Consider the following 25,285-nt stretch of genomic DNA (forward strand, 5'->3'; position numbering starts at 1 on the left):
ATGCTTCTGGTTACGTATACTGTGTTATTAGGTATTCTGATTACTGTCATCTCCTGGTAATCTCCAAGTGAATTTGTCTGCTGATTATATAATTCTTTCAGCATTTAATATATTTCATCATATCCCTGTACTCATTTAATAAATTCCTGAAGCTCTAACAGACTGTATTGAGATATTATTTGTTGTCGTAGTCCCTTTGTTACTAATCCTGCCCAAACTTTTCTTTACTTTTTTTTTTCCAAATTTTGCAAGGTCTTCAGCTTTGGACCCTTGTATTTCTGTTTAGTTTGTGAAATACCTGTCTCTTCTAAGCACGCTGCAAAATAACAGCAATATTCCATGACGTTAAATGGCTTTGGATCTTCACAGAATTATTTTTGCTGGGAAGAGCAGTCATTTTTCAACTCTAGAGAAAAAAACACCGGAAGAGTGAATTGAATTGAAACAACTGATGTGTGTGTGCTATGTGATTAATGGAGAAAGCAGAGGTTCCTCAGGCAGGGGGAAGCTCTGCTACTGGCTGTGCCTTCTTAGGAAAGCGTACCTTTGGAATGAAACCTAAATGTATTTGGTGAACGTGCTGAAGGATCTCTTTTAACACTTAGACTCGCATCTGCAGATCTGGTTGGTTTTGTTTCAGCTAGAGGAAGAGGTTTCTCCCTGAGTGGTTGTGACATAGCTACTATCTGCAGCTACCGCACCAGTAGCTGTACTACTTACTTTCTGTACCATTTTGCCAATTTACCTACATTTGCTATGTCAGAAATGGTTTGGGTTGGATTAATTAGCGTTCGAAGGCAAGGCTAAGATTTACCCAACTGTTAGTTTACGTTTATTGCGTTGGCCTGTAACACCTTCTGAGCACTTCCCCTATGAAAATAGTCATTTTGTCAACTCTGTTGGTAAAATAATGACAATTTATATTACTTACTCTGACCAACCTCCTTGATTGCTGGAATTTTCTTCTAACTAGCTAACTAACCACATGTGGTGGATATTATGGAAACCTCTGTCAATCAATCCATCCATATATTGACAACATAGTAAGCTCACAGTTGTAGGAAATTGGAATTGGTCATGGTTTCTCTGTTGATCCGAGGCTGGGCTGGAAGGAGATGGTGGTTGTGTTAAGCACAGTATAAGTCTCTGTAAATTGGTTGTATGGTATCAGCAATGCGACGTATAATTTTTCGTCTGTCACTTCCCATGCACGTGTGTACAGCTGACAACTAGAATGTCAAAATGTTATCTGAGGACTGAAGAAGAGAAATAGTGAAACCTTAAGAAAAGAGGTATTTTGTACAAGCTTCCAGGTAAGTGGCTGCATTACTCCTATTGGCAGGTACAGACCACTTCTGCGTGAGGCTGTGCTCCATTATCACTTCAGAAAAAGGGTATTGTGCTGTAAGGCTGGATTTCAAATGAGGACACGGTGTCTCATCTCCATACGGAGGTTTTTTGTGTTATTATGTCAATAATGTATGCAAATTATGCATAAGTTTTGGGGCTGGGCGTGTCCCCTGGGTTCCTGCGTGGGTGGTGTCTCTCAGAGGTGAGTGCTTTTTATCATGAAACACAAGTAATTGGATGGCCCCAGTTGAACAACAGCTGTGTATTTAAATGTGACCTTATATCTAGTCAGTCTTGTAACGTGTGTTATCGATATGGTATTTAGGAGGTATTGGAGGAATTGTTAAAATGGGCACCACAGGAAATTGACTTGTAATGTTGAGGTTTTACTCTTGGCCTTGCTGGGATTTAACCAGCTGTAACCATGTGTAGACAGTGCCTTGTATGTATTCTATGCTGCTTTGTGTTTCTTGATGAACGAGGACCTGGGAGGAGACTTCAAATTAGTAAGTACACCACGTATGTGCCTGGGAGAGCTTGAAGTCTGTTGTTACGCTACTAGGATGTGGCTTTTATTAGTTATTTACTGTGTATAGTGTTATTTTGCTACAGGAGAAGAGGCTCCAAATGCCAGAGCTGTGCCGTGTTTATGCAGCCACAGTGAATCGCTGTTCCTTTAGCCTTTGCTGCTTTGAGGTGTCACGTAGGTGTCAAGTCTCATCCAGAAAAAGATGCAAGGATTCGGTAAGCGTAAGGTGAATATCACAATAAATGTTCTATGACAGTGGTGCACTTGTAATATATATTGCAGTTGCATAGAAAAATCGATGTCTCTGATGGTGAACTAAATCTTTGTGTCCTCTGTGCCTAGAATGAGCAGAGACAGCATCCTGCCACTAGTTGCTGGATAAAGAGGAGAAGGGTAAGCAGCGTGGAAAAAAATGATAATGCATTATGTCGAGCACTAAATTATTTTTTCATATATTCCCTTTTCTTTTCTTTTGCAGGAGCTGTATGATATTGACATGTGAAGATATGAGAAGCCATTATTCCTGCTCCGGCCAATTATTTTAATAAAGTTATTTCCATAATAACTGAAAATTGTCTCACGATCCCATTTTTCATCCTCATTAACATCAGTTTACCTCCATTTTGAAACCAACCTCTGTCACTATTTACTTCTGACTACATAGCTCTGAGGTTATCTTGGGAACAAGCCTGACCAGCAGAAAAAGAGGTGAAAAAAATAGTGTGCACGTGTTGTTTTTTGTGTGCTTGATTCTTGGCAGAAGTTTTATTAATCGCAAACTGTTGCATGCAGGGGACAAAGGTTTGTGTTTACCCATGCTAACTTTTCATCTTTGGATGGTAAAATCAATCACAGTGAAGTGTTTTGGTTTAGTATGGATTCAGATTTTTCAAGTATTTGGATCATGTCCTTTTAGTTACTCACTGCGGCTATAGTTACCTTATCACTTACTGAACAATTCTCTCACAAACTAATATGATCTTTTATATTTCAAGTGAAGAACGTTCTACTCCATGCATGGTCTTCGTGAGTAAACTATTGTGTTAAGTAATACAATGTTTCTGTATGGTTATTCTTTCAGGTCCTTTGGTAGTTTTCTATCTAAGTACAAAAGGAAAATAATTGCCTGGTAAAGGAGGGGCACAACAGGTTTATGCAGTATTGAAGTTTTCAGCAAGATGAACAAAAATTTTAATCTTCTCCATCTGTTGGTGAAACAAAAAACTAAAAATGCACTCAGAATAACAGAGAAGAGGTAGGCAGAATGAATAGTCTAATAAGTTTGTAGAGCAGAAGGGACAAAAGTTGCTTTGCGTTTCAGAGCATTAATACTTCTATTAGTAATTTCCCATTCATTGCTGTTAATGACTAGCAGCATTGGTTTCCTTCTGTCATTCAAATGATGGCGTTGTCTCCAGAAATACAAGTCACTAAAGGAGCGCAGAGTGAAGCTCTCTGCAGACTTGGGAGGCTGCCTGCCTAAGCCTGGCTTCTTTTGCACAGTGCCTGGCAAGATGTGCTCGCAGCCCCTGTACGTTCGGCTCTGTTGGATGTGGCATAGAGTCAGCAACTAACTTGAGTGCTGTGAAGACGTAAGTATGTCTGTGCGAACCAGTAGTATGTAAAATGGATGCCTGCAAGGACTTCAGGTGTTCTCTGAGTTGGAGCTGGCTGGGAATTCTGAGCATGGCAGTGTTGAACTCAGAGTTAGTTTTGTCTTGCGATTTCCAGTCAAAACCACATGAAAGCCAGTGGATATTTCAATCTAATTTCTGAGGTGGTGAAAGCAATGTGCCAGGTGTGTGACTGCTTTCACATAGAAATCAGCTGCTGCTTTTTGTGATCGCCTACAACTGGAAGACACACAACTCTCTCAACAGTGTTGACAAAACAGCATCTGCAGGTAACTCTGTGTCCATGTGCAAAGCTGGGAGCACCCATATCTCTTCTCTTTTGTACCTGCCTAATTTTTCTTGTGCCTTTCTATGCTTCACCAGCCTTTCCTTATCCGTTAGTTCCAACTTAACTTACTCTATGTACACGATGTTGCTATTGCAGGAATAACAGAATCAGTTTTAAGTATCACAACTCCTCTTTGTTTTAATGGGGAGCGTGACCTTCACTGAAGTTTTACTCGTGGTTAGTTGTAATTTAAGCGATAGAGCTTTTGAAAAATAGGAGTTGGGACATGCACTAACTTGCCTAGCTCATAAAATGGGAATGCTGAGAAAATCGATACCGCAGTGTTACTTAAGCAGCTGTAGAAACACAAAAGAATGTATTTATAATGTACACTAGCATGGGATGCTAATGAAAATATACCAGCTGTTTCTTTCTGTGTTCACTCAACCCTGCTCTCAATGCTGTTGTTTAACCAGTTTAGATTTGCTTTCAGGGTAAGTAAGATTTCTTTCTAATGAGTGAAGTTGAGATGTTCCTCGTGATGTGGTGTTCTGGATGTGACTCTGGGCAGCCTACTCTAGTGCTTGGTGACCCTGATCATGGCAGGGGGTCTGAAACTACATCATCTTTGTGGTCCTTTTCAACCCAGGTCATTCTATGATTCCTTCAGTTTGTAGCGTCAAGTCTATGTATTCCATATAAAGCACTTGAAATTTTGTTACGCTCAACTGATAGGGAAGAACTTGAAAATTGTTCGGCTCTAAGTAGTGGTATGTGCTGCAGTGCTAGAATTTATTAAATCTCATTTAATAACTCGCCTCCGTGAGAACAGCACTGTGATTCCAGCTACCTTTCTTGTATGATTTTTTTTTTATGCTCCTGTACTTTGGGCAGTGCAATCAGGAAGTAAATTAAGTGTCCATGGTTTATTGCATTCATTTGACGAACGATGAGGATAAAAGTCACCAAAATGAGTAGATTTGTCTTTTTTTTTGTAAATCTATGTGGTGCACATCTGAATTTTCTCACCTGATGGGAGAGTCTTTTCAAGGTAAGATAGTACCAGAGCATGTGATTCTTCCAGTTAGCAACGATTCTTGCTCTGTAATAAGATGCCTGACCACTAGCAGAGAAAGGCTGTGTGTGTGTGTATAAATCCTATAGACGCAGGTCAAACCAGCCTAGACTAATTTACTCGGAGTGACTCACAGGGGATCTGGAGACAAACAGTGGAAATAGTTGTCTGAACAGCAGTGCTGTTTCTTTGGAGCTAAAATAGCTATCTGGTGTTTTTCCTGGGATTACGTATTTTAAGCTACGTGATGTAAATGTCATACTCAATATTTTGCTGCCACAGAACAAAGTTATCTCATGGAAATATCAACAGGATGAGCAGATGCATATTTTATTACTTATTAGCAGATTGCTGAATACTGGCGATTTGCAAGAGCTCTGCTGGAAGGGCAGTATCTTATTTCTCAGAATTGGCTCAAAGTTGCTTAATTCGCTGATAACTGGTGTAGCTAGAGGATGGCTGAAAGACAATTGAAATGCAATCTGTGTTATTGATGCTGCTTTTCGCAGCTTTTAGGACAGGTGTTGTTGTGCTAGAGGGGTGAATAATGTATGCTGTTGGCTTGCTGTTTCAAGTGACTTTTTCCAATAGCTTTTAGGACTTGGTAGCATCCCTGTATCAGCTATTTTCATTGTCTCATTGCCTGAACGCCTTTGTGGATTGAATTTAGCATCTGGAGGCCATGAATCAGCTCAGTAATCATCCACTTCAGTCTCCTCATTCGTGTGCAGTGGGGATCTATTAGTTCTCTAACAAAGAAAATTCAGAATCACCTTTAAGTTTGCAACTGTAATTCTTATTGTGACAAACTGCCTTGAGAGTTTAGGATTGAAATAGGATCCAAATACTTAGCTGCATGTCTTGCCTCTGTCCCTGGTTTCTGCTGAGGTTCATTTTTCATCACAAGCGTGCAGCATAAACAAGGGCATATTCTGCTCCTTTTTGGACGCTGTGAAGAATGTTTTATGGCAGGAGTTCACTTTTTAATAAGTCCATTCCATACCTCTCCAGTCTTCAAAATATGCTCAATTTCTTTGACAAATAGAGAGTTTCTCTTTAAATGTGTAGTTTCTTTGAATAAACAAAGCGAATACATATGTACGTTATTCATTTGACTTGGAATTATTTCCTCATAAATGCATCCCATGATGTAACGTTTTCTCTCATTCTGCTATCCTTATTCTTCTTACTGTATCAAAGCGTGTACAGTCAGTCATTTCATTTATTCCTTTGTTACCTCTATAGTTTGCTCGGTCTCTTTCATATCTTCATCTTAACCTTCATTTTTTTGCTGTTGGTATTTAAAAAATATTAGTGCATGTATTGATAGCACAACTGTGCTGATAGACGTGCTTGCAAGATCTTTTGCTGTTCAGTGAATCTTTGCCTTGATGTCTTTACTGTTGTGCCACTGCTCTTGAGGGAATTCCTTAATGAGTGTTTAATCTTTGTGTTTTCCTTTTTATTTTTTCATTATTTGGCACACCTCTGCTGCAGCAATCAATTATTCCCTGATTATTTTGATATTGCTATTACTTGTGCTTGTGCCGCTATCCTTTTTTGTTTAATTACCCTAGAGATAAAAAGAAATCTTCCCTATATCTAATTAAAATATCACATTCTGATCTATTATCTCTGTAGAAATTTTCTGGAATTATGTATTCACTGTATTTTAGACATTAAGTAATGGCTTCCTGGTACTCAGTTCTTTGCTGCTTTATGCTCTGCAAGGCCAGAGGGCAGTGAGACACGGGCACAGACTGCCCGGGGAAGATGTGGCTGCCCCATCCCTGAAGATGTTCAGGGCCGGATTGCATGGGGCCCTGGGCTGCCTGATCTATTGCTTGATCTAGCAGTTAGCAGCCCTGCCCGTGGCAGGCAGGGAGTTGGAACTGGGTGATCTTCAAGTCTTCGTTTTGGTAAACCTTCCTGTCCTGCCCTTCCAATCATATTTATTTCTGTTATTTTACTACTAGAGAAAATATATGATATAATAAAAATCTAAAATAAAGCTCTCTTTGCAGCTTGGTAATTATCCAGTGAGTAATTATATGAAAGCAAGTTCTGAAATTAATGAGCTGCAGTATGTTGTTTTTAGGCTAGATCATCATAACTGAAAAGCATGGAAGTTATTCTAGTTTCGACATCTTTGCTCACATAGTATAGATTTTTTATCTTGAGAATCTCTCAACTGTTACCAATTTCATATAAATTTGTGCATAGGCAAGAATTGAAAGAATTAAGTGGAAGTGGCAAGGCAGGCATAATGCAATAGTATAATTGAGCTCTCTAGTGGACACAAAAATTACTTAAAGCAGTTAAACCATCTTCACAACCTGGTTACCCAAGTATTATATGTCATCTGGTGTGATTCCTGATGTAAGACAAATGGATCATTTTTCAAGCACAAATTATCAGGAAGAGTAGGATTCAACACTGTTTCATTTGTACATTTTAAAGATGTTTTGAGTCTGCCACATCAGGATTGGAAATGGTTCATTTGAAAGGGTTTCAGCATTACAGGCTCATCTTCCACGTCTTAGTAAAAGGTATATGAATTTTGGAGAGTGCTGCCAAAATAGGGTTAAAAAGGTATTCAAAGCACAGGCCCACCTTTAAGCTAGCACTTCCTATGCCTTAGGTGTTTTCGTTGATGGACGTATGCTTTTGCAATAGCCTGAATTGGGAGCATAGACATAAAAGGTGGATTACGTTCCTGATTGATTCCTATCCTCAGTATTGAAAATCTGTGTTCTTTTTTTGTTTCTCTTATACTGTTTCCTTTCCTTTTCTATATTTAAATCGCTTTAATTGTATTTTATATTCCAAATATGTGTACACTTGTGTATTTTAATAACCTTTAAAGAAATAATGAAGATATATTAAATAGTATTTCTACCTTTATCTCATCTTTTTGTTTTCATGAACATTTACCAAACCCCAGTGTCTGTAATATTTTTCAAATGTTTTGCCTATGACATCATTCTTTTAGACTAAGATGCATCTATTCCATTTTTGTGGTGAATGGTGGCAGTGTACAAGCAACTCAATAAATCCAGGTGAAGTTAATAGAGTATTCTTTCTCTTCTGCTGTTTCTATGACAACGCTATCAGCAAAAGAAGAAAAGACTAATGATCTCCCTTTAGGGACAACTTCTCCTCTCCTACATCATTTTATCTATTGGCCAAACTTCTGTTGAGAATGTTTTTAATAAATTAAGATGCTTAAAATGTGTAAAAAAAGACAGTTTGATGGATTATTAATTAGGACTATCATTTCAACATGCATTAAGACTACAGCCCACAAGTGCTACTCACTTTTCAAACGAAACAGAAGATACAGATGTGCGCTCTGCTGTAACCTAAAAAACAAACAAGAGGGAACATAAAGCATGTCAAGATGAGTAAGAAAACAGGACGTAACCTAGCTCATGTCGAGTGTTGGTCAGGCTCCCAGTGTGAGAAAGTTGCAAGATTCCACATTGTGTTGTACATAGGGCACCAAAGCTGGTGAAGGGTCTGGAGTGCAAGTTTTATGAGGAGTGGATGAGGGAACTGAGGTTGTTTAGTTTGGGGAAGAGGATGCTCGGGGAGAGTTTGTTGCCCTCTACAACTTCCAGACAGGAGATTGCAGTGAGGTTGCGTTTGGCCTCTTTTCTCAGGTAACAGCAACAATAAGAGAGGTAATGCTCTCATATTGAGCTGGGGGAGGTTCAAGTGGAACATGAAGAAAAATCTCTTCTCAGAAGGAGTGTTTATGCAGTGGCACAGACTGCCCGAGGAGATGGTGGAGTCACCATCTGTGAAGCTGTTCAAGAAATGTGGAGATGTGGCACTGAGGGACGTGGTCATTGGGCATGTTGGGGATGGTCTGACGATTGGACTAGATATTAGAAGTCTTTCCAAACCCCAATGATTCTATGATTCTATCTGTTTATTCTTTGCAGGAGGCACAGTAATGATATAATCAAGCTGAACGGTATGTAGAAGTATGGGATTTGGCTCAGCTAGCTCTAGCTACTTGAAAGTTTCAGGCATGAGCTAATCATCTGGATTTGCTGGGAAGTGAACAGCACTTAAAGATAGTTATCAATCCATTTAAGGATAGGCCGGATTGCTGCCTGGGCATCTTGGTATAATAAAGCATTCACGTGACCAAAAGGCATCAGTTTATGAGAGTAGTAGTTTGCAGCAAGATGAAGTGGATTGTGAGGGAGTGGTCTACTTCTGAAGATCAGTATGGAAGGAGATGTGGAGGTACCTGAGGCTGAAGGAATCAGTTGAGGTATTAGTCATCATTAGGTGAATAAAAATTAAAGATGAACAAGATAAGAACAATTGGTTGACAGAATGCTCAGTTGTTTTACATGTTCATTATTTTACTACTTATTTTTGAAGTCTCTAGACATTAAGTTGTTAAGGAGGGAAGAATTTATCTACATTTGAGTAGCATGGAGGTGTTTTAACGTTGTGAAATGGAGTGTCAGAAAAATGGGACAGACTTAGACACAGAGTGGAAGCAGCGGGGCATGTGGTACCTGTGGTGGTAACGAGGTAAGTGTATCCTCATGCTGTGTGGATTATCAACTTCTTCATGTTGTCTTAGAAATGGGAAATGATGTGGGAACCTAAGAACAGAAAAGAATTATGGATGTAATGGAAGTAATGATTATTTATAATTTCTGAACGTGAAATACATGAGGCACGTGCCCGTGGAAGGGAACATATTTGTTTTTAGCTTGGGATAAGAAGTCATTGGCTCTAAGCTTGACGTATTGCTAGCACAAGTGAAATAGGTCATGAGATCAAACTATAGTAGCTGCAAGGTAATGAAATATGGCAGATGCAAATCTTGACTTTAAGAATACTGTAAGATAATCTTATTTGTGCTCATTCTGCTATTCTGTTTTGTTATTATTTCACAATCCCAGTAACACCTTCGTATTTAACTTTTATTCATTTGCTGTCTTGTTTGCGCTGATGACAGTTCTGTAATCTGTGTGTGGCTTTTGCAACAGATGATGTGGGCAGCTCAGCATTGTAGTGATTAAACGAGAAGGTTAACGCAACTGTCAGGGAATTATCAGAAATGCTAGCAGCAATCCATTATCAAAACCACACTGTAAGATAATGAAACATTTACACTTTGGGGCAAATTTCCACTGTAATTTAAAAGAGGTACGTATACCATGAATGCTCATTTATGGAAGGTACAGATATCTTTTACAGAACACCATACAATTTGTAGTTTGATTTTTAACGCTGTGAAGTACCTTAGTGCTGTGGATTACCTATTGGAAACAAAGCTTCTAGTATCCTTGTATCTATTGTAACGTATTAATTTATGAAGACAAAAGAGCAATAGTACAAAAGACTTACAGATTGACTTAGTTTTCTCAGTAATAGTGTATTTACTCAGAGAAGGAAATATGGAAAAAATTCATTGCAAAGAAATAGTGTCTAAATTAAACTGTAAGCGAATGTATAAAATAAATACACTAAGCTTTTGTGATGCAGAGCGCTACCGTGTCCAGTCAATTTGTCAGAAGGCGTACAGTTGTTGAAATGGGATTTGACACTTAATGAGATCTGTTTAAGAAGTTGAATACATTTAGGACTGAACATCTTCTACGATTTAATTTCACAAAGAGCACACTGTGCTAATGCAACGGCTTGCAACACTGCGTTGTTGTTAAGCAAGTACTTATGGGTACTAATGGTAACTTATGGTACTGATTTGGAAGTATCGCCTTCCATGTGACGATCGCTGGTGCAGATGAGTTTGCTGAAGCTTTTTCAGTACTGAATGTGTAGCAAGGATTTACTATGTGGCTTCCATTGTCTGTAAGGTTTGAAGCACTGAAATGTTGAACTGATATTAAACTGTTGATGATACTGAGATATTCATTTTGTTGGTAAGAGTAAGAAACTTAGGGAGGATAGGAAAAGTTTGTTGTTTGTTAGAAATATTTGATGGTGAAAAATAGTCTGCTGTCTTAAATCGTATCTGACCTGTCTGGTTGAGAGAGGAATGGCACGCAGAGGATGGGTGAAAGGCCAGAGTAATCCCCTACACAGCGGAGGGCTGCTGGCTAGCAGTCAGTGTTTCCATCAGGCTTAATGAAGAGATGAGCTGTGTAATAGCACGACAAAGAATGAAACAGTCGCAAGTGGGTGAGAATTCATTGAAAGAAGGATGGCAATCAAGAGATGAGGAATTCTGACCCCAGTTAGGTTTGTTTTCTAAAGCTAGAAGAGATCAATCTGGTTTATTGTGTTCTTAGATATGAACGTGAGATTTGTCTTTAGCAGTACAACATGGTTGCAAACCGATTTGAAGCTATTTGTGTAGTGAACAGAAGTCAATATGGACTAATATCCTCTGAGTTACAACCGACTGAATCATCTCTGAAATTATTACAAGCAACTTGAAAAATCTTGAGCATTTTTTATTTCAGGTAACAGAGCAGATTATAACTTAGACTTCTAATGAGAATAATTTTCAACAAGTAATTACAGTTCACGTGCATAACCTGACATACGTGTCTTTTATCGTTGTACCTGTCAAGAGGGATTACTTTTATGCTAGCGATGAACTGAAAAATATAATCTGTAAATTATCCATTTTATGAAAATTTCTTAAGTGGCTGAATGTAGAGGTATGTGACTATACCAAAAGGGGAAAAAATGTGAGAGCAATTCGTAACAGAATCTCAGGGGAATCTGTTCTAAAATGAAAAGTTGCATAAACTAAAATATGTCTCATCAAAAATGAAGTTAATAATGGCAAATTACTCAACTCATGATTTTTTATGTCTCTAGAAACAACTAAAATATCTGTTCGGTATATTGTTTCATGTTCTACTTCCTTGGAATCCGTTATAGTTTTCTGTTTTCCTATTCTAGCTTCTATTTTGTTCTAAAGCATTTAGACACATACTTACTTACAGTCATATTTTTTCTTTTGTGTTATATACCTGTAGAAGAATTACTCTATCACCATTCTAACCTAATCTACTGATCCAGTTGTGCATCATATAATGACCCATCCTGTTTTGTCCATACAAATTACAGCAATTTCTGTGAGTACATTTTCCTTTCCTAAACAGTGCTGTTAAAAGGGACTTTAATGTTGTGGATGTTCTGCTTCTTCTATATCAGTTCTCTGAACAGAAACAGAGACTCATTTTTCTTCTTCTACTACTAGGCAATGTTGTGAAGAATAATGGTTTCTTACTCATAACTTCAAGATTAATCAATCTTGGTTAATAGCTTGTTGTTACTAAAAAAGAAAAAAAAATCCACGGGGGTGACAGTTTATGTAGGTAGTTCTTTTAATGTTGAATTAGAAGACCTCAGCTCTTGCAATGGAAGAGGATCCATAGTCTGTTCCAAAAGGAAATTGGATCAGCACGTGGGATAGCTGAGTGATGCACTTCCATGTCAGATGCCATTCGGTCAGACTGCCCCTCTGCTGCCATCTGTCACATGGCAACAACATATGATGGGGTATTGGTGGGGAGGTCCAACGTCTACTCCCATGCCACCAAAATCCGCCTCTGACATTGTGTGCCAACATAAAAAAAAAAAAAAAAAAAAAAAAAAAAAAAAAAAAAGGAGGTATTTATTTTGGAGCAACTATCGTGTTATGTCTGTATACCCTTTTCTTTGCTGCTGTGGTCCTCTGCTTAGCCTGCTGCTAAATTGCTGCTTCGTTGGGAAAGTGCAACCAGCATCTTGTCTGCTGGATTGCTTTTCAGGATTGTTTGATCAGCATGCAGCACAGTGGATCGGTGGTTGTAAAATGCTGTAATCCTTCCTCTTGGCCAATGTTACTGTCAAGTCAGGAACGAAGGCTAAGTCCAGAACTGGTGCAGTAAAACAAGGATAAACCAGTGCTGGTGAGGAGACGGTGGAGCTGGGCTGAAAGGGGCAGCAGTGAAGAGGATTTGTTTGCTGCTGTTACCCTAAAAGTCATCTAGAATGAAGGCGCTCAAAAGTGAAGCCAGGAGTTTTGCTGAGATAAAATTTAGTGTTGGAGTAAATCTGTCTTCTAGTCAGAAAATCAGTGTCACTCTGGAGAAAAACATGAATAAAATGCCTTTAACTGAATAATGGAGAGACAAATGAAAGTTTTTGTTGTTTGAAAGGTGACTTGTTACAAATTGAACTGCTTAGTTCTGCAAGCTTCTGTTTTTCCTAAGATATATGTTTCTTCTGGCTATTCAGCAGGTGATCTAAGGGCATGTGGTTCCCAGCAGGTTGCGGTTTTGTACATTGCATAGAAAATATGCTGTTGCTGGATTTTGTGTTAGGATTTAATTTGTTTTGCTTTTCGTGTGATAGTATTTTTTATTAGCGCATATTTTTGTAGGTGTTTCTGTGAGTGAAAGCAAACTCAACGTTTTTTTTTCCTTTTTTAATTTCCGTGACCTTTTACATTCTTTCATGTAGATTTCCAGTCTGCTAGAATACAACTGGATACCCCCCAGTGTTTAAGACTATTTAAATAAACCTTTATTTACATTATTATTTAATTGGTTTTAACAATTGATAACTACGCTGACCATCTATCAGAAGGCTATGTATGTTTTTAATGTACAAGATAATTGCATGACATAGTACAAAGCTGTAAAATCAGTCCTCTATTAAGGGGAAATGTGAACCTAATCACTGCTCTACATGTCTTCTACAGAAAACAGTTGGTATGCACACTTCTCACCTGCCTGTTTCGATATCTGCAGGGGACTGACCCAAGCTACTTATCATGGTCATATTTCTAAGCATTGAATTAGAGTTGTTTTTCATATGAAACATATACAGCACATAAGATAAACGAAGTACAGTGAAACTTGTTATGATGAAGAGGGAATAACGGTTGTCAGTTACCTACTTACCACTTGTTACTTGGGGGGCAGGAAGGAATGAGGCGATATCTAAAGAAACGAATTCAGGCATGTGTATTTATTAAGAGTCTTAGTTAATGGGATGAGACTTGCTTATAGGAAGTGTTGTGAAACCTCTGTAGAGAATAGCGCTGCAAAACGTACAGCTTGCCTTTAACAGGAAGATTTTGCTACTGACGTTGGGAGCTCAATTGGTAAATACTCCTTTCAACAGAGCTTTGCTCATTTACTCCCTTTGAAGACCTGTCCCTCTTATTTTAATTAAAAAGAAGCAGACAAAATCTAATCACGCGGAGCCTGCTCCGTACCAACTGTGGGATTACTGCAGCCGCCTGGAGTTAAATGACTCCTCCATGCTCAGTGTATAAGAGCTGAGCAACTGCCACATGCGACCGGATCTTCTGCAACACGCTCTGAAAGGCAATGTCATGGGAAGAGCATCTGAGAAGACTGTGAAAAGGCAGCAAAAGAAGCAATTACAGCATTCATTTTTCCCTTTTATTGTCTGAGTCATGCCAGTTGTTAGTGAGCAACATTTAATTAAACCGTTATCAACTTAACTTTGGTGTATTTCATAATCTCACCCTGGGCATTGTCTTTTTATTAGGAAAAGGCTTAAGTGACTATGAAATATAATGAAAAGCCATGGAGAGGGGTAGCACACAGCAAAGCTGCTAATCCACTGGAGACCTCTGTGGGAAACTTTCATTTTTCAGTGATACGGTAGAGCTTTGAAGGTTATCGGGACCTTTTATCTTCTATTCAGTTTTCTCTGAACCCAAGACATATTTATGCCAAGCACATCCCAGCGAATAACTTCTGAGATTAAAACGGAAAGACTACTTTATTACTGCTTTTCCACAAATGTTTTATATTTACGCAGTTGTTTATTTGCGTGTTGCTGTGTGTAGGAGCCTAAGTGGGAGTCTAAGACACTAAGCACAATATAGGTCTAGTTAGTGCTTCAGAATGTTTATTGTACGAGCTGGTAGGTGCTATTCAGACCATGTGTTTTTGACCCAGCAAACATAGAGATTTATATTTTTCTCAGCCTCTAACTAAAAATAAAATTTCAGGACTGATCCAGTTCTGAACGAGCGTAGTGTTTTCTTCTCGGGTTTGTTATTTTTACACAAGAATCTGCTAAACCAATCAGCCAGCAACCAGAATTCCTGATTTCAGCTCTAAGAAACCAACTGTGTGTAATTCTTAAATATGGCTTTTCTACGGAATTGTTGATTCATTTTATAAATGGAATGCTGTTGTAATACTGCCCTACCTCTCTCAACTGTGTAAAGCCTTTTTACTGCATGTGAAGAGCATCAAAATCCTAACAAGGCAGGCAAAGTCCAGCGGTACCATTCTGCTCTAATTCTTTGATGTGTATTTCATTGTCACCACTTACTGTCGCTCACAGTATTATTTCTCCTTAGATCAAGGGATTGGAAAGAACGTGTGTCACAACTAATAATCTGCTTGCATCTAAGATATTAACAGGTTGTGAATTTGGTGTAATTAGGCATCTGTTTTTGGCGTGGTCTTTGATGTGTGACTCTATAAATTGCTACTACTGATCCCTTGGCTTAGGGGAAAGCACGCATCTGATTGATGTACCACATTTTCTGCTGTTAGAGCTGTGGCATAAAGATGCGCTTGCAGCTCACATCTAACTCAGCTTCTGGCTTTCGATTGAGATTTAAGGTATTCATTCAAAATGGAAATTCAAGTTAACATTTATTTTAGTATTTATTGTATTAGTCAGATCACATCATTTGGAAGGGTGGGACAACTTTAATGAGCAGTTATTTTTATACATCATATGTGCATTGTGTGAGGAGTACGGTAAGCATTGAAGATTTAGCTGCCAATAGAAATGCCATGGTTTGGTGAATACCTCTGTGATAAGCCTTCACTTGAAAGTGGAGAAAGGGATACTAAGGCTGAAGCTAAGTACAGCAACCCAATGTGACTTAATCCATTTTCTGTACCTGTATCCAATCTGCTAATGCTGTGAGGACAGGCAAGTCAGACAAATGTCTCATTTCCCAAACAGTGTTACAGAAGTTTAACTTGGGCATTTTTGTTTTATCAGTAAAATCCTATGAATTCTATCCAGTACATCAGTAATCAGTTTATGTGCATAAATAAGGCAGCATCACTTCTGGATTCAGTTGCTAGGGTTGCATTTCAAGTTCTGCACAGTTGTGATGCTGATTTCTCAAAAACTCCTCTTTTTCTTCTCTGTTTCCTAAACATGCATTGATCCGTGCTGGTAATCTGCATAGTTAGAGAGCGTAGAGGCTTGAAAGGATATGACCAAGTAGTCCAGAATCATTTCCAACAGCTGTTACTCAACTGAACTCTTCAGTATAAAGCTGCTATCGCTGAACTGTGAACTGATATTTTTCTTCATAGTTAATTCCTCCTAACTATCCACAATGAGGTAGCAACATGATGATGGGCATCATCATGAAGGGAGCTTATTCCTGGGATATTTTAATGGAGGAATTCCTCACATGCCTTCAAAGTATTTGCCTGAATGAAACATAAACCAGCACTTACCAGATACTATTACTAGAGGAGATGTTGAGACAAACTTTTTTTTCTGTACTTAAGAAGACGGTAGATGGGGAGGGAGTAGATATGCAGCAGGAAGAATTCTAACTCTTTAATAGCTACAAGGTTTTATGTGGGCACCCCTTCCTCTTCGGTCTCTGCAAACTGAACGACTGCGTTCTGCAGTCTTGAAAACGTGGGTTTTCTGTGGCCCAGTAAATCATCTCTGAGTTGCCTAATAGGGCTCCCATAGGATTTCTGGTCTTAGGTTTTTGTGAACTGAATGTTTACCATCTGTTTACTCCTAGGAATTAAATGAAAACAAGTGAAAATTTTCTTCAAATATTTGTAATTTTGGGAAGTTCTTGTGCAGGCTTCCAAGCGGTATTTACTGAGATGAACAGTGGATCGGTAGAACTAAGCTCATTTACTTCTTTAGTAAGTGAAAAGTGTGGAGATAATTTTAGTTAATGAACCTGCTTTTTTAAATATTGAAAAAGTCATAAAAAAAACATATCCAGGTTTGAAATAATAGGAATGGGATGCACATCGTAACAATTACTGTGCTCCATTTTGATGAATTAAAACAATTAGGGTAAGAGTTAGCAAGTATCTCTAAATATTTGTAAAACTCACTTTTCTGTGAAATACATGAACAAAATTTTTATTCTTAGTCTCTTCAACTCGTATATTGGAATTAGGAGCTCATTTTTATTGTTCAGTTAATAGAAAGAGAAGCAGTACGGTGCAAGTAGTCTGCCATGCACCGCACTGCATGGTAAACCAAGTAAACTGATAAACTGCAGCTCCTAAATAGCTTTGCATGCTCATTAGTGATAATTACTGCTCATTAGTGGAAATAGTTGTAATCAATGTGTTAATGTCAAAAGAAATAACAACAAAGCCTAGTGTTCCCAGCCTGGCATTTGTCTAAAATTCTGCTCCCTTGGCAGTTGTCTTAAATAGCCTCGTGTTTTATTATCTGGTAGTACTTGCTTCAATTTAAAATGAAAATACTTTGCTTCATAATGCTGCTTGCATCACATGGCCACAAATTTCTGAAATGTGTGCTTTGCATCCTGCACATTTCTCTGGAGAGAACTTTTTGGGGGGTGAGAATGCAAAAAAGTTTTCAGTAGTCCGGTGAGCAGTGCTTAGTAATTATATTTTCACAGAATCATAGAATTGCCAGGGTTGGAAGGGACCTCGAGGGTCATGAATCTCCAGTCTCCATATTTTCTTTAGTATTACTTATTTCATCGTTTCCCATAGGCTTGAAATAGAATCATAGGATTGCTCAGGTTGGAAAAGACATTCAAGATCAAGTCCAACCAAAACTAAACGCTACTACCCCAACTTTTTTGCTGGGAAGGTAAAATTTATTGGGATTGGATTTGTTCAAGGGTTTTTTTCCCATTGCTTCATTCCATGTTGTGCGAGTTGCTAATAGCAGAGGTATTGCAGATGGGCTGTTTGATTAACAGAAAAGGCTTTTGCTTCATTTGATGTCTGTATATTTTTGAATACTAAAAAGCCTTGTAGTTTATAGTGAGTTTTTTCTTTTTTTTTTTTTTAATTATTAAGAAGAAGTTTGATTTTGTTGTCTGTTATGTATGTAGCCTTCAATTTTGTGATATGAAAAGAGGGCTTTGTGACTCCGTGGGATGAGCAGCTGGCATTGTTTCTGTTTTTTAAAGACATTTATGAAATTGCAGAGTACTTCAGCCACTGGAATTTCTAACCGGAAGCATGACATAAACCAGTCATTTTAGAGGTAAAATTTTGATTCTCTGTTAAAATATCTAGTAAAGAAAAGTTATCAATGACATAAAATTAAAAAGGGATAAACATGGGCCATTTCAGAATTGTACATCTTGCAATTTGCATGTGTCCCGAGATTAATTTTATATAAAAATGACCCAACTTTGCTGCAAATCTTTTACAGATTTTTGCATGAACGCTTAAACAGAAAGCTAATTAGAAAATGATTCCCAGAAGCTTCAGGAATGACTTATTACATTAGAAGTTATTACAACTTCTTATTAAACATTGCAGCTTTTTTATTATTCAGCTTTTGTAATGGACAGTGGATTATTACGTAGAAATCAGACATTTGTATTAAGCAGGAATTAATTCAAATATGAGTTATTCTTAATGTTTCCCTTAAGATCAGTAACTTTATAATCTAACAGGTAGAATTCTTCTTGCCCAGCCATAATAGAAATATGTGTATAGTTAATTCTAATTAGTTGAACCATTATATTAGTATGCTATATTTGTTTACTTATAAAAAGCAGGTGAGGTGAGAGAAGTCTGGATAAAAGTTACAGAATTTTAATAGTAGGCATTAGATGTCTTATAGAAAGGTAGAAATAGGTATGTGAAATAGTGCTTCAATATAACAAGTTGTTATTCCTGAAAGAGTTACCTTGCTCCTTGGGGAAATATTATAGCAAGGTGTCTTTTGATTTGTAAACTAGGTAGATGTTTTAGGATGAGGGCTTTCAGAAGACATTAAAGAGAGTCAGGTTATATTCTCCGGGGTACTTTTCAAAACTTGTCTTTATTGACAGTTTGCCTTTGGGGATATTTATAATTTAGGAGATAAGCAACTGTAACATTAACCAAACAGGACAGGATACATAAAGGTACCATGTTGTACCAGTGTATGCCTTTAAAATGCATACGATAGAAAGTTTGGTTTAGAGTTTCTTTGGGGGGGGGGGGGGGGGGGAAGCTGGGCTTTTTTTAAACTTATTTCTTTATTGTAAAGAGAGACATCTGGCATCATCCTTTATTTTGTTTCTACTAAACCCAAGAGGCTTCCCAAAGCAGAAGCAGGAAGCAAGGCAGATGGGAAGAAGTAAAAGTTTAGGCAATCATTAAAATATTTATTTTTTTCTTATTATTCCTCAGTATAAGTTGTTGAATTGAGAAATGCCTACTTTTACTTCAAGATATTAAACAATTTTTGTTTTGTCTTGCTTATATTGCTGTAAAAAAATGTTTAATACATTTATTGGTGATCCCACTGCTGTTAAAGATCCTCGTACTATAAACTACAGTTGATGTAACTGCATAATAATACCATATTAAATCATGAGGCTAGAAAAAATATCATGTAGTACTCTTTGGTTTGCCAAATGGTAACGTGTAGGCAGTACTACAGGCTTTCACCTTAAATACAGTGCGTGTTCACATATTCAGAGGTTAAGAGTTATGCAAAAATCTGTTGAATGATAGTACTATGCAAGAAGTATGTGAAACACCGAGTTGGGTTGCTGCTGGGAAAGTTTGCTAAGGAAATATTTATTTTCTCTGTTGCGCAGGTACAGATGTGATTTGCATTCATCATTTATTTCACGGAACACGTGATTATCACTTTTGGTACAACAAGAAAGAAAATACCACATTCTGACAAACATTATGATTAAAACTCAGTCCAACACTTTTTCTCTGTCGTCTTCAATTAGGGAAATGAAAACTTAGGTCTAGATTAAAATGGTTACTTGTGGAAGCTTGTTGGACATTTGACTTTGCTCAGATGATTTGCTACTTCATTTCTGTATTGAACTTCCATCGCTGGCACTTGAGTCACCTGAAGTGGTGACTTTATTAGCTGTGGTTTCATACTGCCAGAGGAGATCAGGTGCAGAGAAACAAGAGTTGAGAGAGACTGACAGAAAGAGGGCTCTGTGTTCATGTGTGTGTGTGCATAAGATAACCTATATATATATATATATAATATGTATGTACAAGGGTTGCTCCGAAAGTAGTACTTCCTATGTTATTATGTTGGCCCACAATATCAGAGGCAGATGTTGGTGGTATGGAAGTGGAGGTTGAACCTTCCCACCAATATTCCATTTTACTTTGTTGTTGTGTTACAGATGGCAGCAGAGGGGTGGTTTTACAGAATGGCATCTGACGTGCAAGTGCATATGAAAGAAGGGTGTGCCATGAAATTCCTTCATGCAGAAAAAGTGGCACCCTGTGACATTCATTGACACGTGCTGAATGTTATTGGAGACCAACAATCTGGCAGTATATAAATACATGTAATATATGAAACCATTAATGCATAACAGAAGAAAGCCTGCTGTTTTGCTAGAATTCTGTAGCTACAGCCTTTCTTAAAGCCAAGCCAGAATATCTCCAGGTCGTATGCATATCTGTGTGATATTCAATGTCTCTTCATTGATAGCAAATTAATTACTTAGTTTTAGGAGTCATTACAGTATTGCAGTACTGTGCCATACACAGTTTAAAAAAAAAAAAAAAAAAAAAAAAGTGGTAAAAATTATAACCTTTCAGTGCAGAAATTACTCGGTATGTAATTCTGTTGATGAGATGGCTAATAATAAAACGTGGAGCAGGATGTTCAGGTGAGGGCAAGTATGCAATATGTTCAGTGAGCATCCTGGCCAGTGTTTCAAGATGTGATTGCAGAGGGTTCAAAAGCCTTCCACTTGTAAATTATCTGCTTTTTTTTTTAACAATACAGCTCTTCCTTTGAAAATTTTTTTAATGAGCTGAAATTTGGCATTACCTAATAGAAGCGTGATCAATGAAGGCTTTGCTAAATTGAGACACGTAGCTGTTGGTTCACTTCCTTCTCTGCATCTTCTGAGATGTGATTCCACATTATTGGAACATTTGATGTTCCATATGCCAATTAAGAATATCTGGAAATGGATTATTTGTTCAGTAAGAACTAATTAGGACAAAACGTAAGCAGAAAGCTCACATCTGAATGACAAATCTTGTTCATGCCAATGTGAAGTAACGTCAGGTTATACACGATCTCATCTCTTTCTACTTTTACACCAGTGTGACTGTTCTTAGTGAAATTCTTTTTGTATATTACAGTGTAGACCAGAACCAGTCCCACTGTTTCTAGCTAGTGTCGCTCTACTCTGTGCTGTTGATGGATTTCCCACATGAACTCATCTGAAGTATCGCTTCAAGATTTACAGCTCGAAAAGGAGCCTTAACAAGATGAAAATATTCAGAAGGGTATAATCGAAGCTGCAAGTGAGAAGAGATGGGGTTTGAGGAAACTTGGCCTGTGAGGAAGTTGAGTGTTCTTGAACGTTATTCCAACTATTAACTTGTTATTCGTCGAATTTCATCTTAAACTTTCCTGTCTCTTACAAGTTTGTTCTAGTTTACGTTCTAGTCATAGCTGTAAGGTCCACTGGTCTGAATTATCTAATTGCATTTAAACCTGATTCCTCTAAACATCTTTCTCTCTTAAAAGCTTTTTACATTTACAGGTATTAGATACGTCTACACTAGCCTGCAGTACACCTGTATTTCCAATATAGTGTTAGTCCTGTTCAAATGAGTCAAATGTAGATAGGTAAACAAGACGCAACCCTGGGCTTTATTTGCTCGCTTTGCATCCAAAATGCTAAATTCAGGCTTCGTCAGCAACTTCATTGTGGCTATTAATGAAGTAGCAATCACTGCTCCCACCAGTTCCTGAAGCGCTACTGATAGACAGGTGCCCTCGGAATGCCCAGTGAGTCAGGCCTGAGAGCTAGTTGTGGAAGAGGCAAGCATACAGCAATTTCTGATAGTTGAAACAATGCAAAGAAAAGAAGTGTAGGACCATAATTCCACATCTGATGTGTTTTTCTAGCCTTGGTCAAGAGCTAATAATTCAGTAATTGTTTGAAGTTAATTAATGGATGTACCTGGAAGCTTGGCAGTATCTGTTGGGCATCATGCTTCCCTGGCAACTGTGTTTTAATCAACGGATTTGCAGGCTGTAGCAATTTATCAAATGCTAGCTCTGGCAGATTATTTGGGCAAACAGTACCTTAACTTTGTTACCTGCTAATTTTACGTTTTCCTGTGGAACATCTCCATCTTAATTGAAACATAATCTGAAAACATGGGAAGTAATTGGCATTTGTGAATCTGCTGCTGGTGACAAAGCTGAAAAGACACAAAATGAGAAGTGTGGAAATGGGACCATTTGTCTTGCTCTTCATAGGCTTTCCATGTTGAACAGTTTTTTCATTACTGGGAGATACTGTTAGAGAAAAAGACAGGTGAACTGAGATTTGATCTCTCCTTTAATCGCGTGAACTGAGAATATTTCAAGTCCTAACCTTTTCCATGACAATTTATTTAACTCATTCCTCTTAGTTCATAATTAGCATTTCCACACGTCAATTCTGCGTTCTCTGGCAGTATTGTCAAAATCCTAAATTGATGATGGCAATACGTTGTCAAGTTGATGAATGGTGTTTTCTGATGCTGCTTTAGAGCAGAAGTTAGAGGTATGCCGGTAAAATGATGGTGAAGATAGGCCTTCTGAAGGAATCTCCTCTCTCTTTCTCAGAGAAGGAAAGCAGGCGAGAGCTGTCAGAGAGGTTCTTATTCTTCGTTTCCGGCTGGAAACTCTTATCTCAAATGCAGCCCATTTTGTCTTGTCTTTCTGCCGTGAACTGCTGCCTCCATTTTCTCAATAACTTGCCCTAGGTCTGAGAATTTTTTTTTTTCATTTAAGTCACTTCTTATTATAAACTGATAGCACATGTTATTCTGAAAATACTTATGCTATTGCTGAGTCTAATGCCTTATTCTGTAAACTGAAAGAACTAGCATTGCACTGTAGGGTTTTGGATCACTGTGCATCTGTTTGAAGTGGCAGGTTCGTGGATTTTTTTTCTGACACTTCACGTACTTCATTCTTGAAGAAAGATCAGCATATGTCACGGATTTTGAAATGCAAAAATCTATTAGCAAAGAATCTGTTTATGTGCATCCTTGCCTTCAAGCATATGTTTGCATCCTTTTGGGCTATGACAGGTGTTTAAAATGCATCTGAATACATTCATATACGGAGGTGGGACTATATATTGTTTTTTGCACTTATCCATTTTGGGAGGCCAGTAACGGGAGTTAGAAGAATAAGTAAAACTGTATTTTTAAATATTTTAAGAATTTTCTGTGATCTGTGAGCAAAATTGGGATGTATAATAGATGTCTTGTAATGTGGTAGTTGCTAAAGATTTTGATCCCCTTTGTCAATCCTGAAGCAAAGGCGTCTGAAAAGGCTTGCACTGCAGCGGTCCCAGCAGTCATGTGCACGGACGCGCTGGCACTTGAGCAATTTGGTTTTGGCAGCCTGCTGCCTACCTACCGCTACTGCCAAGTTCACAAACTAGATCCCTTACCAGGGGTGAGCACACAGAGCGAGTCTACTAGATGTTTTGTGGGCTGAGGGCTTAATCGTGTCTTAACACTGCTACTCGCATTTACAGACATTAAGCGTCTGCCATTGCTCTGTATGAACAACTGGATGTATTATCCCTCTCATTGGCAAAATGCCTCTGGAGGATTAAAGGAAGAGTATAGCTGCTTACAGGCACCATATTGACTTTTCTCCCTCTGCCAACCTAGACTGGGTTGCTCTCTGATTACTTGTAGGGATTTATCTTGCCTTAAGTGTTGTAGTCATTACAGTGGTCAAACACGCATGTGCTGTGATGTGAACCTGACAGGAATGTTTTGTAACAAGGCCCTGGGGATGCCAGTGCACCTGGGCAGTGTACACAGCCAGGTCTCTTCCTTGTTTCCCCTGGCTCATGGTGTAGCTAGGGAAAATCAGTAGAGCAAGTGCACGAGTAAGCAGTCCCTTAATCCTTCACGCACTGGGGGGGCTTCAGCTGGAATGGTTTCAAAAGGAGCACCAATGGTAACAGTGCTTTGAAAGATGCTTGATCAATTCCATCTGACAGTCTCTCTCCTGTTTTTTTTATCCATCTCTGGTCACTTGACTTGGAAGGAGGAGCCAGGTCAAAAAGCTGGGGCTTGAAACAAAAAGAGAGTAAATACGTAGACCTGTGCCTGCCAAGTCCTGTTCGTAAAATGCTGTACTTGGGCAGCGATGCAGTACCCTGTGTCATATCTTTCTGCAGCTAAGTCCTAGTGCTCCGTGTTCTCACCCTTCAGAGCCTTCCTGAGTAGAAGACCACGTTTCTACTCAGATATTTCAGCTTACTAACAATTTTCTCTAGTTCTCCTGTCACTGTTTTTCCACAGATTTAAAAAACAAAACAAAAACAAAAACAAAAAAAAACAAAAACAAAACAAAAAAAAACCCTGGTTTAAACAGCAGTAGTCAAAACAGAGACAGCGTTTAATTATAATATTGCTTGACTTACCACGAGTTTCTGATAATGTAACCATCAGCAGTAACTGTTAAATATACTTCGGCAGCTCTGATGTTAGCTTGAGATTTGAATGAAATGTTCAATATTGGTAAGTGAGCAAGATACAGAATAATAAGCCTCACCCGTGGGAGAAATTCCAGTGATTGGGCTTTGCTGGCAACAGGAATGCAAGATCTGAGTTAAAATAAAATACGTGCTGGGAAATGAAGACATTATTACATTAGATGTTAGGTATGCCTATGGTCTTAAATAAGAAAACCCTCATCACCTAAGGAATTACTAAGCCAGAATTAAACAATATTATTGCATTATAAGATTATTATAATATTTTGATGTAACAGTTATCTCCAAACTATGGAGTTATGCTTACAGTGACTTAGAGTGTAACAGTTAAGCACCTGATCTGATGCCTATTGCACTTGGGATGGTCCCAACTTGGGTTCATCTTAGTATATATGTATGTGTATTAATTCATCCAAGAGTCTTGTGTCTAAATGTTCTTCCTTCTAATCCCTCCGTTGACTAACATGAAGCGTGGCTTAACCAAGACCTCGGGAGAGCTGCAAGGCTCAGCTAAGGTCTTGAGAAAATGGACGAGAAGAGTGGACGCTGAGAGGAAATTTCGCTGAAAGATTTTTCATTCTGATTTTGAGGAAAAAAAAAAGCTGTTAATAACAACATTTTAAATGAGTGAAATTGTGTTTTATCAAAATATATGAAAAAAAAAAAAAGAAAGAAAAAATGAAAGGTGATACAATCAGAGAGGATAGGTGTGCAA

General features: G+C 38.2%; 1 protein-coding gene across 3 annotated transcripts in view; it reads left to right on the forward strand.

Moving 5' to 3' along the window:
• Positions 1-25,285, forward strand: part of NRG3 (neuregulin 3) — a 360,960-nt gene that overhangs the window by 298,347 nt on the left and 37,328 nt on the right. The window lies entirely within an intron of this gene.

This window comes from Phasianus colchicus, chromosome 8, assembly GCF_987193195.1.
Source record: "Phasianus colchicus chromosome 8, bPhaCol1.hap1.1, whole genome shotgun sequence".
Lineage (NCBI taxonomy): Eukaryota > Metazoa > Chordata > Aves > Galliformes > Phasianidae > Phasianus > Phasianus colchicus.